This window comes from Grammomys surdaster, unplaced genomic scaffold (assembly GCF_004785775.1).
Source record: "Grammomys surdaster isolate TR1022 unplaced genomic scaffold, NIH_TR_1.0 1164, whole genome shotgun sequence".
Lineage (NCBI taxonomy): Eukaryota > Metazoa > Chordata > Mammalia > Rodentia > Muridae > Grammomys > Grammomys surdaster.
The window spans coordinates 5,262,650-5,279,529 of NW_021605583.1; the positions used below are offsets into that span (position 1 = coordinate 5,262,650).

The window sequence follows — 16,880 nt, forward strand, 5'->3', positions numbered from 1 at the left end:
ATTCCATTACATCATCACTGCTGGAGCTGGGGATTCCATTACATCATAGCTACTGGAGCTGGAGATTCCATTACATCATCACTGCTGGAGCTGGGGACTCCATTACATCATCACTGCTGGAGCTGAGGATTCCATTACATCATCACTGCTAGAGCTGAAGACTGCATTACATCACTGCTACTGGAGTTGAGAACTCTGTCACATATTATTCTGGTCACTACTGCTCTAGGCCATTCTGTCCGATCTTCCACAGTATGAGGAAGAGTTTCCCCTCCTTTCCATGGTCCATTCTGTCTGTGCCCAGGCACACTGCAGCTGACAGAAGCCGCTCTGTGCTAGTCTCCTCTCCCGCTATCCTGTTGTCTGCACAGTCACCCACTGCATGTGTGGAGAAAGCAATCAGAAGAGTTCTTCGGCGATTATCTTTCCATACTGAGGCACATAATTTCACTTAATTGCTGGGTAAAAGCCGCTCAGAAAGAGAAGCCACCGGTTGATGATACAGCAACACACTGTATGACTTCTGAAGTATACCAGAATGCCTGGTACTATTGTGATATAATTTGACAACCATCTCTCTTTACTAGGCACAAGTTCCAAATGACACACCCTACCTGCAGACCCTCGTGTCTCTTGCATGGGGCCTGCTTGCCTTCCTGCAGGCTCAACCCCGGCCTAGACAATGCACCCTGGGATCACCACAGCCTTCTGGGATACCTCAGTAAGATGACAAGCAGACATAGCCAAGAAGAGGAAGCCTTCAAAGAGCTACAAATGCCTGAGCACTGTGGCTTAGCGTCACAGGTTACCTAGGCAGTTATTAGGGACCACAGGGCATGGTTTAGCTTTTCATATCTCCAGTCTTTCAACAGAGCTGCTGTGGTAAAAGGATGTATCATGTATAGCACATAACCAAGATGTAAAGTTCCCAGATGAATGTGGGCTCTCAGCAGGCCAGGCTGGGATATAACAAAACAAACATCTGCCTTTAATTTTGGGAAATCTAGGTCCAGTGACAGAGGGCCCTGAGGCAGCTGCCAGTCAGGGGTGAGGAGGGCCTGGCTCAAGGACCCATGCCTCTGATCCTGCCAGCCGATTTGATGAACTGAGGTTGGGAACAGCCAGCCTTGTAGCAGGAAAGGCTAGCCAGTACTGGATAGTTCCTGGAGGCAGCCTGACAGGCGCCAGGGCAATGAGAGGCAGATGGGAAGAAGCTGACAGGCTCCTTCAACTGGAAAATAAGCTTGGGTGAGAGATGAAAAGGGGGGAAGGGGCAAAGCGGGTATTGCTGGCTTCTGGGAAAGGGAGAGAGTGTTAGTTCAGAAAGGCCTCTGTGAGATATAACTTAGCCCCTAGCTCTCTCCCACAGAGGAGAAAGGCTGAGAAGGCCTTAAAGGAGCAGACCCCTGCCTGGGAGTTCCGGTTAACACATGCAGAGAAGGCTATTCCCCAGTTCCTTCCTAACAGTCACTTCTTCTGTCTTAGGAATGTAAGGACTTCAAGTCTCTGCTAGCGTGTGTGTCCATGGCTTTAGCCCTCGGCTTCTTTGTTTTCTTCAGCAGCTTGGCCTTGCACTGTTTACAGCTATGATATTCGATGGCCACTCAGCCCAGCCCCCACACACTGTGTGTTATAGCAAAGATCAGTTCCCATCTTTCCCTCACTCCCTTGTGGGGATGAGAAGAGGTCTTCTGAAGGCCCTGAGTTAGCCTGACACCCACTTTACAGAGAGAGAAACTGGGCAGAGAAAGTGAGCGAGGGCTGGATTCTTACACTTCCATCTTGCTCTGTCTGCCTCTCCATTACTAGAGAAAGAGTAGCCTCCCCGCCATGAGTAGGCTGCCCTTGTGGGGAGCCAGCCCCACACTTCAGTTCCCAGATCACACACGAGGCTTCCTATGCCCACAGTGGGCTACCTGCCTGTGGCTCTATGAAGGGCCCATATCCCCCTGCCACATGCAACTCTTCTTGTTCTACCCCTATCCAGCAGGCTAAGACTCTGAGACCTAACTGCCCAGGGAGGGAATCCGATGACCTCCACAGGAAAGGGCCCCGCTTTTCCCAGCCAAACTCCCAGCATCCCCAGCTTCATCCATATTCACAGGAGAGGGAGAGGGGGACAGCGGGATGCAGGATGTCTGCCAGCTCACCCTGAGTGGGAACTGAGAGCTGTTTGCTCGGGAGGGTGACTTTTTGTTTTCAAAGACGGATTACAGGCCCAAGCAGTTCATCAGGCGAGGGTGGGAGCGTGGGGTGGGCAGCACAGTCAGCTGATCCATCCTGTCCCCTTCTCAAGGCTGAACGAAAGGGCAAGTGAGATAACATGTGGGAAGGGTTTTTCTTTTTTTTCCTGAAAACAGCAGAGCTCTGTGACAGCAATATGCAATATTTATCAGGTGCCCGGGCCATGCAAGGGTGGTTCTATGAAGCTTATAATCATTTGACAGTCCAGGGAGAGGCTACCATGGCGAGTATTACCATTAGACAATAGGCCAACTCAGGAGAGATAGGTTTGGTTACTTTCCAAAAGCCCTCGAGGTCACATTCAGTCCCAAGCACCCTGACCCGCAAGTCCCCATGGGAAACCACTCAGCTCTCCTGTATCTGCCACTCAGGGCCTGTGTCTCAAGAAAGCAACTGGAGGTCTAGGATCCTCTCCTGTGACTGTGAGGAGAGACGATGGTGATGTGGTCTCAGGCCTACGAGAATGGATGCCGAGGCCTCTGAGTGGACACAGTTGCTGTCTTGCTTCCACGACCACTCTTACCACGGCTATCTCCTCCTGGGAGGGAGTCCGACCTCCTTTGCCCTCCGCCGCTTCTCTGTTGAAGGCTGCCCCTTACAGTCTCACTGGTGGTCAAAAGGAAAGAGTAGGGGACTTCTGTGTTTCTTTGCTACCTGAGATGTCAAAATCAAGGAAAGAAGAGACAGAAAAACCCAGTGATGAGATGCAGGGCTGGAGGTATGGTGTGCACATGTGAACGTGTGTGTGTGTGTGTGTGTGTGTGTGTGTGTGTGTCTGTGTGTGTGTGTCTGTGTCTGTGTATGTCTGTCTGTCTGTGTATGTGTCTGTGTGTGTCTGTGTGTGTGCACGAGTGTGAGCGTGTGCGCGTATGTAACTAACCAGGAAAAAGAAGTTACAAGAATGGACAGGGAAAAGGTTCTGATGGGCATCAGGCCATCTGTCCCCCAGATAGCAGAGCCTACTGTTCTTAAGTTCAGCTCTGTGACTGACCATCTCTGCCTTGTCTGATTGAGGACAGTTTCCATTTCAGCTACTTGCACTGAAAACAGATTAGTATGGAACCAGGCATGGTGGCACACACTTACGATCCCAGCATCCAGGAAGTGGAGGCAGAAAGATCAGGAGTTCACGGTTATCCTTGGCTACACAGTGACTTTGAGGCCTCAGCTACACAGTCATCTCTAGAATCACAGGTTGCATGACAAAGAAGGGACTTGGGCTGGCAGAGTACTCGCTTCTTAGCATCCACTGTTGGGCTCATTGCTGTTAGTAAGCCTAGCTTTGTCCTCTCCTCCCGTCCTCCGTTTCTAACTTTTCCTGGAACCTCTCCCTTCTTCCTTTCATTGTCCCATTACCACGAGAAGGTTCCAGTGTCCTACGCTGACACAGCTGACATCAGCTCCCCCAGCACTACTTTCTGCTCCAAGAATAGCAGCTGCCACTAGGGCTCCAGCAGGTAGCGCAAGAGTTTGCCAGAGGAGGAGCCAGGGAGCAGGGGTTCCCATGAGAACAAGAAGACACTCTCACTGAAGGAAGTGGGAGAGGCAGGCGAAGGAGGGAAAGATGGAACTGAGGCTGGCCCAGGGACAGTGTCCCCATCAGAAACTGAGCTAGAAAGTGGACAGAAAGCACAGAGGGAAAAGCAGACGGCAAGGAAAAATAATATCTGCGTATGAGGAAACTCCATCTCTCCACATCCTCCTCCTCCCCACAGGGTCACACCAGGCTGCCCAGCCACCTCTGCCATGCCAGTGGCTCCCTGGTTACCATGATACTCCAAAGAGCAGAGAAAAGAAAACACCGCAGAGTAGAGCCTGCACAGGGAAGTCAACAGGCAGCTGCTATGTCCAGGAAAAGTATCTCACACCATTCCCTGGCAGCCGGGCAGGGTTAGGCACAGTAGTGCCCCAACCCTTGAGGTCCTCAGACACCTCTCCAGCAGCAAAGCCAATCATCTTCTGTTCCAAAAGTCCTCCAGAAAGACTGGCTTCTGCAAGGGACACTTCAATGTGTGCCTAGGAGTACTGGGTCCTAAGGTACCTAACGTCAGGCCACGTTCATTCCTCTAAGATCTGGGGCTATTCCTTGGGTGTCACTCACTGGTCCTCCTATTTCCTTGGGCTCAAGGAGTTTGATGTATCAGGTCAGAGACTCTTATCCTTTAGCTGAGGCTGGGCCATGTCCCTGACAGGCTGTAGAGGTTACTGCTTATTGGAGCTCAGCTCATAGCCGACACAGAGAAAAGCAACAGCCCAGCAATTGGTAGGTAGCCTTCCATAGGGGTGCAAAACTCCTGATCATCTTGTGTTCCTTCTGGAGAGAATATCAGAACATGGAGCTGAAATGAAGGTGTCTTCCCCCACAATATCAAACTTGTAAAGTCAATACATCTACTTGTGAATGAGAAATCCTCCTGATGCCAACAGCGGCTGATGCTTTAGCCCAGGGTACAGTCAGATTGATTTCTGTATGGCTGAGGTACAGAGAATCATTGTGGAAGAGGCTGTGATTTCAGAGAGAATAGCAGCTTGATCACTCCACCACCTATGGCTACCTAAGTGTCCTCCAGATACCTCCCTATCAGCAAGAGTTCTGTACCAAGCAAGAGAGACACACAGCCTCTGCCAGATGGAACTATGATCTGACCATGTTCTCAGGCTGCCTGCTCCCTTGCTGACTCCAGTCTGGTTCTGTGTCTCAGCAGAAGTCACCTTGAGAGCAACAGTAAGTATCTTTAAGCCTGTCCCCCATATACTATTACCTATTGGGCTGGTACAACAGCCCATCTCATTCTGCAGCTGCTGTCTCCATCCACAACCTTCTCCTGCCTCTCATTCATAGACTTGCAGGATTCGGATGGTGAATTGACCAGGGAGAATAGACTGATGTGTTAGGACGTCTCCTGTGAGTGCAGGGAGGACAGCTCTAATAACAGGCGTCAGAACCGTTGCTGGAGCACGAATAGGTAGAGAGCCTGTGTTTTTGACATGACATGACGTGATGACAGTGACTCCTTACCTCTGTGATCTTCCTTCCCCAAACCCATGCCCAAGTCTAATGATGACAAAATACTGGCCAAATCCCAAGTGCAGAACATCCTACAGTAACCTGACCTGCATGCCTTACAGATACAACAGTCATCAAAACAAAGATACATTATTACAGCCAAGGAGAGCCCAAGGAGTCATGATTTAACTAAATACAATGTGGTCTCCAGGGAGGTGAATCCTGGGCCAAAAAGCAGACATTGGGTAAAAGCTGCACAGAGTGTCAACTTTATAATGTATCAACAGTAGCTGGAATGCAGTAGAGACTGGGGCACACTAAGTAATATCTTTATTGGCTTTTTTTAGTGTATTTTATTTGCACACAGAAGCTTTGCGCACATGAAGAAGGCAAGGAGGCCTGTGCTGTCCACCCAAGTTTTCTGTTCCAAATCTGAAACTATTCCAAAAAAAAAGTCTGTTCCTTACCGAATTTGAATATTCAGTATTTGAATAACAAAATCAGTCCTCCAGCCCTAGCCCATCGGCTCACTTTCCTGGCACAGTGCGGAACACAGGTGTTCGCATGCCACATGCTTCTGCAATAGGCAGGGCAGAGCTGATTCACTGCCATGGAGCCAAGAACCAGCCAAGGTTTTTAAAGCTGCCTTTTACAGCGAGTGTTTTGGGTTAGGATCAGAGGCCACTGATAGTTCTGTGGCCTATTTGCTTGGTCTGTATTTCAAATGCCCATTAAATAAACAATTAAACATTAATTCTTCAGTTTAAGAGCCTGGCTTGAAATGAGTGCTTTCTCCACAGACTGGGCCCCCCAAACCAGGCCCCCCCCCCCCACACACACACACTGTGCCAGCACTCCAGAGCAGAGCCAATAAGGAGATGGACTCAAAGCTGGCAAACGGAAGGGGAGGGTAGAGGGTAGTGGTTTTCTGATAGACCTGGAATCCTGGTGGCTTGAGTCACTTTGTCTTCAATTCCTTGTGGTGTCCACAAGACAGCTGGGCAGCCTAAGAACCACCTCACTTCATGACTAGGGTCTTCATGATTGGTTCAGTGACTGGGGGTTCTTCTCCACCATGTTTCCTTCATGGAATAGGGGAACCCCCAAGTCCCCAAGACTCAAAAAGTTTTCTCTAAGAGCCCAGTCCCAAATCCAGTGGGTTGAGCAGGCCGGCGGCCAAAGTCCAACCTCACACAGGCTTGTTACTTTAGGAACCTTTACCTTTAACCTCGAGTTACTTCTGAGAGAGAAGACACTGACCACAGAAAGAACAGTAAGAGCAGACCTGGCAGAGAAACCAGGCTTCTTCTGAGAAACGGAAACACATTGCAAACCTCACACCTGATTTCCACATGTCTTCCTAGAGAGACTCCATGCTGGCCTACCAGCAGGGGCCTGGGGCTTATGGCCACTTCACTGTCACTACCAACTGAGACAGTCTTCAGTGTATCAGCCTACACAGTGCTCAGAGGAACAGAGATGTTATAGCCAACGCATACCCAGGCACCTGACATGCTCTGCTCAACATGAGTCAGAGAGCCAGGCCCTAGCATCCCACTTAGAAGCAGTCTGGGGACCCTTCCTGTCCCTGGACAACTGCATCCAGTTCCAGCAAGTCTAGGTAACCAGTTGCATTACACAGAATGGGATGAATGTGACTTGGTAAGTCACAAGAGAGATCACCCCCTCCTGGGTCTGCGCTCAGGCATGCTCCCCCCACACACACACACACACAAATTCTGGCCCATTCACAGAGGCCAGAAGAGCTGTCCCAGTAACAAAGACAGACCTGAAGGGACCAGTCCCGTGCCATCCTCTCACAAGCAGATCACATTCCAGGGCGTTGCCATCCTCCCTCTACTAGCTGCCCACTTCTGGAAGCACATCTCTGGCCTTCACGGTTCCACCTACAGTCTTCATGGATTCATATTCTTTCCCAGATATGGGAGAGAGAAAAGAAGATCCCCTGGGCCTAGATACCCAGAGTGCAGGGAGGTTAAGGAACTCTTGACTTGACTCTACTAGTCTGTTTTAGGAAACTGTCCCTTCCCTTCTTATCTTGTGCCTTCAGCATCACTGTCTCTTTAAGTAAGTCATAATCCACCCTAAGCTCAGAACACCTGAGAAGCTCAATGGTATATTTTAAGAGTTTTGAGACATTTCATCACGCTTCCCCCAACTCCAGGCCTTCACTTCTTCATCTCTGCCATCTGGGTCTCCTCAACCACCAAAATGGAGCAATGAATCAGCTCTCTCTGTTAACTCCAGCCTTTTTGACGTCTTCCAGACTACCAAGGAAGAGACATTCCAAGACCATACATGGGAAGAAAGGAATGGCCACCTTAGGGATGGGTTAGGTGGGAACGAGGGCAGGATGACTCCCCCTGTGGGCTCACTGGCCTTCCTCCAGGTGACCTTGCCTTTAAGGGGGTGGGGGATAGAATGGGGGCGTGGCTAAAATGCTGAAGAGGAATTAGAATGGGCTTCTTGGAGGAATGGTCACTAGAGAGGAGACGTAACAGTGACGTCATCCTAAGATGGAGTTATCCTCAACATTGTTGGATTGCTTTACAGCTCACCCCAAGCTCATATAAAGTTGACATATAAAGTTAAAGAAAAGGAAAGCCTCAGAATGGTTCTGCAAAGGCCATCGCCCCCAATTCCACAGGCAGGAACAGTGCATGTTCTAGAAAGTCCCAAGGGCTTATGGTGGGCATCTGGAGAGCCCGAAGGGTAAGACCACACACCTGTCATTACTCAGTGACAGACAGCCTCACCCAGGGTCTTTGACAGGACCAGACTGGAGCTGAGAGATCCACAGACGACAGATTCGGCTGAGAGGATAGAAGTTAATAGGCCATCAGAGGGGTGAGAGACGGCTGCTGGGGAAAGTGAGAAGGCGTGTGGAAACGTGCAAGCACCTGCCTAAGTGTCAGGGAGAGAGGGTTATGTATGTGTGACGAACGGATTACTCACGGAAGTGTGTGTGTGCTTGTCTGTGAGTCAGGGAGCCCTCCTGGAGGAAGAGGCCCCCTGAGGAGCATTGTGGGGGGGGTCTTCCTCAAGGAAGGCATAGGTGAGGTAAGCAGGCAGGGGGAGGGGCAGGCTAAGTCATTAGCTCTGCCTCTGCAGGAGTGAGTAAGAAAGCATGACTCCACAGCTCTACAGGGTTCTGAGAAACCCACAGGGCCAACCATATTGGAGGGCTTGGCATTTGTTAAAAGGGTCAGTGTTACTCAACTGAGGGCTGGCTTTCCTATCGCGCTGTGGAGGTCAGGGACGTCACTATGACTCCAAATAGAACTCCTTGGTCTCCTCTCTGATCCTTTCTACCCAAACCACGGTTCCTGACTGGGCAGAGACATTCCTACAGTCCCAACCCGATCCCTGGGGCTCAGACTTCTTCCTCCACACCCCCTCACCCAAATCAGACATCTTTGTGACAGATGTTTTCTTATGTTGTTTCCAAGCCGACTCTTTATGTCCCAGGTCAGAATTCCTCTCCAGCCCCATTTTAAAACAGAGAAGACAGTGCTAAACGGGCTCCAAGATTCTGTCTTGGTCAGAGAGGTCTGGCTTCTTCTTAAGGACAGAGATCCAAGATGAGGGGTGTTCTTGACCCCTCTAAACTACCCAGAGGTCTTCAAAGACCCACTAAATGCTGGTCCTGGCTTCACACCCTGCAGAGGCAGACGCTTAGGCCCCTCAAGCCTTTCAGGTCCATGTGTGTCTTAGCAGAACAGACAGGTGACTCTTGTCCAGGAAGCCCCTCCCCCATCCAGCCCATGAAAAGCATAGCTGACCTTGGCTTATCAGCCATTGCCTGGTCAGTGGTGAAAGAAAAGCTTTGTCCAGAGTGGCCAGACAGTCCCTTTCTAGCTCGGTTTAGCCACATCTCACCCCCATCCCATGCACCCGCCACCCCCCACACACACACACATTGGTAACGACAAAGAAAAGTGATCTTTTTCAAGATTCTAGAATCCAAACACATCTAAAGGGAGGATGTAGCTTGGAAATCGTGACTAAATTCCCCATGGACGAATGCGGAAACAAATGCCAAGGACCTCGGAGGCCTCAGGTTACGTGAGCACAGACCAAGCCATTTTTAGGTTGCACCAAGAGACCCGTGGTGTGTCCAACAGGATATTTGTGGTATAAATGCATTTGCTCTTGGGAAACACAGCGCTCAGCGGTGGAGAAGCTAGGTATCTATGTGAGTTGACTTCCCAGAGGCTGCGGGGGAGAGGGGGTCTCACCTCGCTTTGCCACATCCTCCAACACACCTACAAGGGGACCGTCACTTTGGAAGGGATATCTCAATTTCCAAAGGGTTGATAGCTGCCAAGGAAAGAGGTACAGACCAAACAGTGTGGCATCCAACATCTTGCCTAAGGAGGTAGGCTTCAACCACTGCTGCTTATGGGGCTTTGCCTCAGTTTCCCCACCCATGTCCTGACCTAATCCTTTCTCAGGCTCTGAGGTCAGGGACTCTGTTTCCTTCCTCACTGTCATATTCCCAGAAGTTGGCACACAGTAGGTGCTCAGAACCATTCAACAACTGAACAAAATGGGTTCTCCATCAGTCCAAAGGCCAAATGGAATCTGGAGGGAAACTCTTCCCTCAAGTTCCAACCACCTGAGGACAAGTCTTGATAGTGTCCTGGCAATTCAGCAGCCCTTGCACTACTCTCCAAGAGGCATGGAAATGACTGAAGGGCAAGCAGTTTCCTGCTTTAGGCTGGGGTAGACCAGAACTCCACACCCAGCTGAGTACCCTGACTAGCGCTCTCTCTCTCTCTCTCTCTCTCTCTCTCTCTCTCTCTCTCTCTCTGTCCCTCCTTACCTCCCTCTCTCTCCATCCCTCTCTCTGTCTCTCTTTCTCTCTGTGTCTCTCCCTCTCTCTCTCTGTCTCTATGTCTGTCTCTCTCATCTCTCTCCCTCCTCGTCTTTCTTTCTTTCTGTTTCACTGCATTTCTCCCCTTCTCTTCCTCTCTCTGTCTCTCTCTCCCCCTCTCTCTGTGTCTCTGTCTCCTCTCGCTCTCAGTTTCTCTCCACTCTCTGTTTCCCTCTCTGTCTCTCCCTCTCTGTCTCTCCCTCCCTCTCTCTCTCTCTCTCTGTCTCTCTCTCACACGCACGCACACACACACACACAAACATCTTTGCTCCACGTTTCTTCTCTCTGTCCTCTTGTGCTCTTTTAACAGGTTTCCCTCCCCTCCACAGAGCCTCCTCTGGTCAGAAAGGACTGTGGGGGTCAGGAAAGGAAGAACACAACGCGGAGAGACTTAAATCCTGGTTTGTGCCCAGTCTTGGCCCTGGAGTATGGCACCTAGCAGAGGGGTTCCCCTCCTAGAGAGGTCTGGGAGCTTTTCTTTTGCTTTCTCCTGCAAGGACCCTGGGAGATGTCAGAGGTCCTCTTCTGGGCTATCTCCGTCTTTATACTCTTAAGTATCCAGAATAAGGAAACCACTGTCTGCTTAGCCTCACCCAGCCTGGTGTGTGTCTGTGTTTGTGTGCATGTGCACGCATGTGTATGTGTGTGTGTATGTGGTAAAATGATGGTTTGTGTTACAGGTGGAGTTTCTGTATGCACACAGAGTGGGCTCAGTGTAAGTGGTATGCGTTTGGTACAGTTAATGTGTATGTGGGATGCGGTGCATGTAGTATATTTGGTGTGGGTGTTATATGTGTGTGGTATAGTTGGTGTATATGTGGTGTGTAGGGTGCATGATATATTTGATGTTTACATGGTGTGCTGTGCACTTGGCGTCTTTGGTTTTACGTGTTGTGATTTCATGATGCGTTACTTGGTGTACACATGATATCAATGTATATGCTATGTGTGTCGATTATGTTAAAGGGCTGTGAGGAGTGACAAGCATGTGAGGCTGTGGCAATATTGTGTGTAATGTGGGAGCATGTGTGTTTGTGCTGCGTGTGGTGACGGGATGGGTAAAGGGCCAGGCAGTTTAGAATGGGAGTCAGACATGGGGTGTCCTCCTTTAAAAAGCCAAGGGTAATCAGTATCTAAGCAACCATACTGGGGGGGAGGGGAGGCGATTGGAGGTGAGGAATGGGCAGAAAAATCGGAGGGAGGTTGAAGTGGAAGGGTTTCCATGGCAACCATGAGACAGGTCACGTGCAAAAGGCCAAGTTGGAAAACAGATACACACATTCATACATCGACAATATGAGGGCAGCCAGAACACCAGAGCCAAGGGTCCTTGAGACGACTGAGATGCCCACTGGTCCCTCTACAAAGGTGGAAATCCCAGTTCCAGTAGCACGGGAAGACAGGTTAGACAAAGGGAATAAAAGCAGGGGGAACATCGGTGGGGCCAAGCCTCCAGCCACCACAACCTCTGGGTCTGGAGGTTGGTGGCAGCTTGGGTGGACCCGTATTTCCAACCTGACTGCTCCTGGGAGAAGGCGCCCAGAAACCCAGGCTCTCAACCAACTCTACAGGAAAGCCCTGGGCGGATACAAAGGGGGAAGGCTCCACTAGGGCCAGCCCTGGTGGGGAATAGTGGGGATAGGGTACCAGCAGCTCTGGAAGGAAAATCGAGCTGGGCAGACCAAAAGAAGGCCATGCAGTCAGATGAATCCCCTCACCCGAGAACCTCCACGCCGTCTACAGGGAGGGCCCCTTTTCCACTCCTGCAGCCCACGCCCACACCCCACAAGCACCAAGCCAGCAAATTCCATTTTGTATGGCTCATATGACCACATCCACATTACATTCCCGGGTCCTCCTATCTCCATTCCCCGCAGGGTCTCCAGCTTCCGAGTAACAAAGGGAAGCTCCCCTGTTAAAGAGGTCCTCTATCCTTCTTCTGGAGCCCCTCATGCAAGCTCAGGGCAGACGCGAAGGCATTTTCCAGCCACCAGCATCGCCCACCGCCATTGCTAGCAACCCCATCCCGGGATTCTTAGCCTTCGGAAGCTCATCTACTTGTTTACATCTCCAAATCCGTTTCCCGCCGCCCAGGCAGGAACCTGGGCACACACCCACTGAGACAAACAAGACTCGGAGGAACCAGGCGCTAGAGTGACGGGTCCCCACCCAAGCCTCCTCCACTCGGAAGAAGGCGCCAACTTTGCCCACCTTCCCTGGTGCTCACCTAGGCGTTGGGTCCCCTCCGAGCAGATCCCAGGAGGACGAGCAGAGTCCTAGCAGCCGGGAGTGGCGAGCTGGGGGCAGGGCGGTGGGCGCGGCTTGCAGCTTTCCCGCCTCCCGGAGGGGGGCTAACTGGCTGGGCTCCCGGGTCGCCCGCGTCCGCTGGCTTCTGGGTCCCCTCGCAGACCCCTGCGCTGTCGCCCGCGCTCTCCTCTGCGAGCTCTTCGCAAAGGGAAGTGAGGCTTGAAGAAGCAACAGGAGACGCGCGCGGAGGAGGCGCCAAGAGCCCGAGCGGAATTGCCAGCAGCTGTTGCTTTTTTATTCCCCCCCCCACTTTGGCGAGGTTAGGAAATGAGCCAGACCAACACCGTGACAGGGCTGGTGTCTTTTAGAAATAGGAAATTCAGGGAGAGAGAGGCAGAAAGATAGGAAACTAGGGGTATCAGTCACCTGCAACCTGCGTTCTTTGGGTGTGTTGGCAATTAGCAGGAGTGGGAGCCAGAGGTAGGTGGAATTGTTTTCAAATAAAGCTGGTGGGCTGTGGGAACAAGGCCCTCACCCCAACCAGGGTTTTGCTGCCCGGGAGCCCGTTTTCTAGACACCCATCTGCAACCCTAACTCCGCCAGAAGGCTTTAAGAGTAGCTCTCCCCAGCCTAGTCACTAAGAGTCAAAATTCGAGACGACAAATGAATTTGAAGATTTACATCCTACCTCTGCAGTCCGACCTGTAGCATCAGTGGGAACACTCGCATATGGAGTGTGCCTTTCTCTGACCTAGGAAAAGGGGAGGTGAGACTTAACTCCCAGCTGACACTTAAGCAATGAGAGCAGAGCTTGCAAGAATGGCTAGAGGTCGGCTCCCCCACCGGGTTGGTATCCAGGAAGCCCTACAGTGGGGAAGGCTGTTCTAACCAGTCAACTGAAGAGATGCTGAAGGGAGGTTGGCCACAGTGCTGAAGGGGTGAGGAGAACAGCTGTCAGCCGACAATTCTTGATCTTATCACAAGGCCTTCCTGACAACCCCTACCCCAGAAATAATGGGCACTGCTGGCAAGAGCTCAGCCTTGCCTCTCCAGAACCATAGCCACAGGCTAGTTACTCATTTGGAAGAAGAGGAGGAGGAAGGAGAAGGAGGAGAAGAAAAAGAGGAGGAAGAGGAGGAGGAGGAGGAAGAAGAGGAGGAAGGAGAAGGAGGAAAAGAAATGGAGGAGGAGGGGGAGGAGGAGGAAGAGGAGAAAAAAGGAGAATAAAAAGAAGAGGAAGAAGAGGGAGAAGAAGAAAAAGAAGGAAGAGGAGGAGAGGAAGAGGAGGAGGAGGAAGAGGAGGAGGAAAAAGAAGAGGAGGAGGAGGAAGGGGATCTCTGAATCTCCGGGTGTAGTGGTGCCCGATTTTAATCCCAGCAATTGGGAGGCAGAGACAGGTGAATCTCTGGGTTTGAGGCCAGCCTGGTCTACAGAGAGAGTTCTGGGACAGCCAGGAATAACGTAGAGAAATGTTGTCTCAGGGTGTGAAGGGGGGCAGAGGAAAAGGAAGAGGAGGAGGAAAGAAAGAAAGGAACAAACAAACAAACAAATTGATAATTCTGTGGCCTTCCGCTTGGTTGAATCACTTTAATATATGGTCCATTCTCGAACGCCAAGGCAGGAAGCAGACAGAAAGTCACGGAGGCTCTGGAACTGGCAGAGAAGCCATCAATGGCTACCAGGAAGAATCTGGGTTACCTTGCTTAAGGGAAGTTTGTAGAGGATAGTTTGACCCTTTGAGCACAGGACCTTGGGTTGAAAAGACTCCACCCTGGCCCAGTTTCAAAATCACTCGGGTTCCTGTGTCAGTGAAAACCCTTTTATCAAAGTCTGGCTCAAGTCTTGGCAATCCACGTGGCTCCAGACAGTGGCCTGACCTTCTGTCCCCAACTTTTCCTCTGTAAGCTGAGGATTGTAACCTCCTGTCCCTTTCCACTTGCTGGGGGGTTGGGGGGGGATGAAACCACATGCTTGCTAGTTCCCTGTCCTGGGCAAGCAGATTGGTCCTCCCTCCCAGCGCCCTTGAGTCCTGACATTTCCCACCTCTAAGTTGTTGGAGCTGCTCCTTGTAAGTGGCCGCCAGCTCAGGCTTTACAGGCCTGTTTGGGAAAGGACAGGGCGGTGGGTCAGAACTTCTAAGCCCATCCACCTGTTGGTTCAGCCTGTTTCCTGCCAGAGAATATGGCCAAGCTACTTCCGGGCCTGTGCCTGATGCTGCTGCTTATCCTGTCTGTGGAGGAGAATGAGAGTCCAGTCTGTGAGGACTGGCCAGGGCCAGCCTCTCAAATAACCCTTCTTGTTTATCCAGGTGGAATTTGGGGGTTACTGCTACAAAGCAACACACAGCCTTACTCTGGGAAAGTCACATCTCCCTTCTAGGGAGTAAAAAAACACATCTGGTTCCTGTGATAAATGTGTCCAGGGGTTAAAAGAGGTCACTAGCTGCCCCATTCTTTCAACACACGGATGTGAGGCGTGACTCTTCCCTGAGCCCTGGGTCAAGCTCTGTAGATACAGCAGAGAGAGGAAAGGCATCGTCCTTTTCTAGATAATGAGTGAAAGGGATATTTATCAAATGGTTCCATAGTTCAGAGCCCTGAGAATGTAACATTTGCAAAGCAAGCTGGATAGTCACGGAGTGTTAAGGAGATGCGGTGAAAGAAACAACTGAGGTGTCAAGCAGGCTTGGGAAATGATTCCAACTCTGGAACAGAAGCGATGTGTGCATGCAAAGGCCCTGAGGCAGAGTGTGTAGTATGGGAATTTCTCCTGGTGTAGCTGTGTGCAGAGGAGACATTCTAGGGATGGACTCAGACGCCAGACTTGGCAGCTGGGCAGTTCCTGGGTGATTGCTGCTTTTATCTTCAGGGCAATGGGAAGCCACTGAGGGGGATACAAAAATTGCTGTGAACAAGAGTTAGGGAGAGGCTGGCTCAGAAGGCTCCTGAAGGATCCACAGTCAGGGTTTAGAAGGCTGTGTAGAGTACGAAGAACGAGCTTGGATCTTGGCAGAGCAACTGCTTCTCTAGAAGCCTGAGGAGAAGAGGCAGCTGAGGCAAGACGGCACACCACAACAAAATGGTTTCTAAACAGCATGGGTGTGTTTGGGGAGGAAGGGCGTCTCACACACAGATAACACAAAGACACACTCATGGAGGTTGGGGGAAGCACATAAAAGTGCCCAGATCTAGAACAGGGAAGACCCAGCGCCAGGCTTGTCAGGACAATACACTGTTGAGTGGGTCACAGAATGCTCGGTGCTGGAAAGCCCACTCTCAGCCATGCAACTAAACCCTGAGAGTAGTTGCAATTGCCTAGATCTATGAGCTATGGCAGAAGTAGCCATTCCAACTTCGGTAAGAAGGCTGCCTTCTCCAAGTGGGGCTCATATGAACAATTAAAGGGGTATGGGATCACCAGAATTCTCAGTTACCCTGGCCCTCCTAACCCGTACCTCTCCAAGAGAGACCCAGAAATCTTTGTGTTGTTTCTTCCCGGGGAGCAGACTACAGAAAGGGAGAAGTCCCCCTCACCAGCTGCTGCAGGGTAGCTGTTCACCCCCTTCCTATGTGTGCTGTCACCCAGGGCAACTCCCAGATTCCATGCTCATTCCAAAGCACGCCCTGGTCTCCTCCCTAACCTTTCCCACATTCCTCTAGGCTTCTCCCTCTTGAGATGGTGCCAGGCCCTTCGTCTCTTCATATAATGTCCAAATAATCTAGTCAACAGCCATGTTTGTTGTCATTCACTTAGACTTGGTCCTCCTGGCAAGGAACTCGGGGATCCAGTATCCCCTGTGTGGGACACCAACCCACCACTGTAATAACACATACCGAAGTTACAGCAGCTTATAAAGAGAAAAGCGTTGTGTGGCTCACAGCTTTGGAGGTTCTGTTTGTGGTACAGCAGGCTCTTCGATCTGATCCTGTGTTGAGGCAGAACATGTGTGAGGAACACATGACATTTGGTAGAGAGCCTTTCAGCTGCTGCTATCTGAGGTAAAGGAGAAGGAGGAAGAGAAGGAAGAGGAAAGGTGTGGGCTTTCAGGAGATGCCTGGGTTCTCACTAGCTCCTTCAAGAACTCTAAGTGAACTTAGGGCTCTCACTCAGCTGCATCTCTTAAAGGTCCTCTCACCTCCCAGTGGTGCCATGGGCTGGAGATCAGCCTTCATCACTTGGGTCTGTGGGACACTCCACGTGCAAGCTACAAGCCATAGCACCTTCTCTCCAAATACCCTGCGTCTTTCTCCATTTCAACAACACTGGCCTCAACGCACTTCTTCATCCAGAAATAGTCAAGCTCCCTTCCCCCATCTCTTTTCCTCCTCTTCCTCCTCCATCCCCTACTCTCCTCTCCTCTCCCTCCCTCTCCCCTCCTCTTCCCTCCCTCTCCCCTCCTCTCCCCTCCCTCTCTCCTCCTCTCCCCTCCTCTCCCGTTCTCTCCCCTCCCTCTCCCCTCCGTCTCCCCTCCCTCTCCCCTCCTCT

General features: G+C 51.1%; 1 protein-coding gene across 1 annotated transcript in view; it reads right to left on the reverse strand.

Moving 5' to 3' along the window:
• Fxyd6 (FXYD domain containing ion transport regulator 6) overlaps nt 1–12,680 on the reverse strand; it is a 25,399-nt gene extending 12,719 nt beyond the window's left edge. The window contains exon 1 of the mRNA XM_028783783.1: nt 12,376–12,680. The gene's annotated coding sequence lies outside the window, so the exon portion shown is untranslated. The remainder of the gene's footprint in view (nt 1–12,375) is intronic.
• Nucleotides 12,681–16,880: the final 4,200 nt, after the last annotated feature.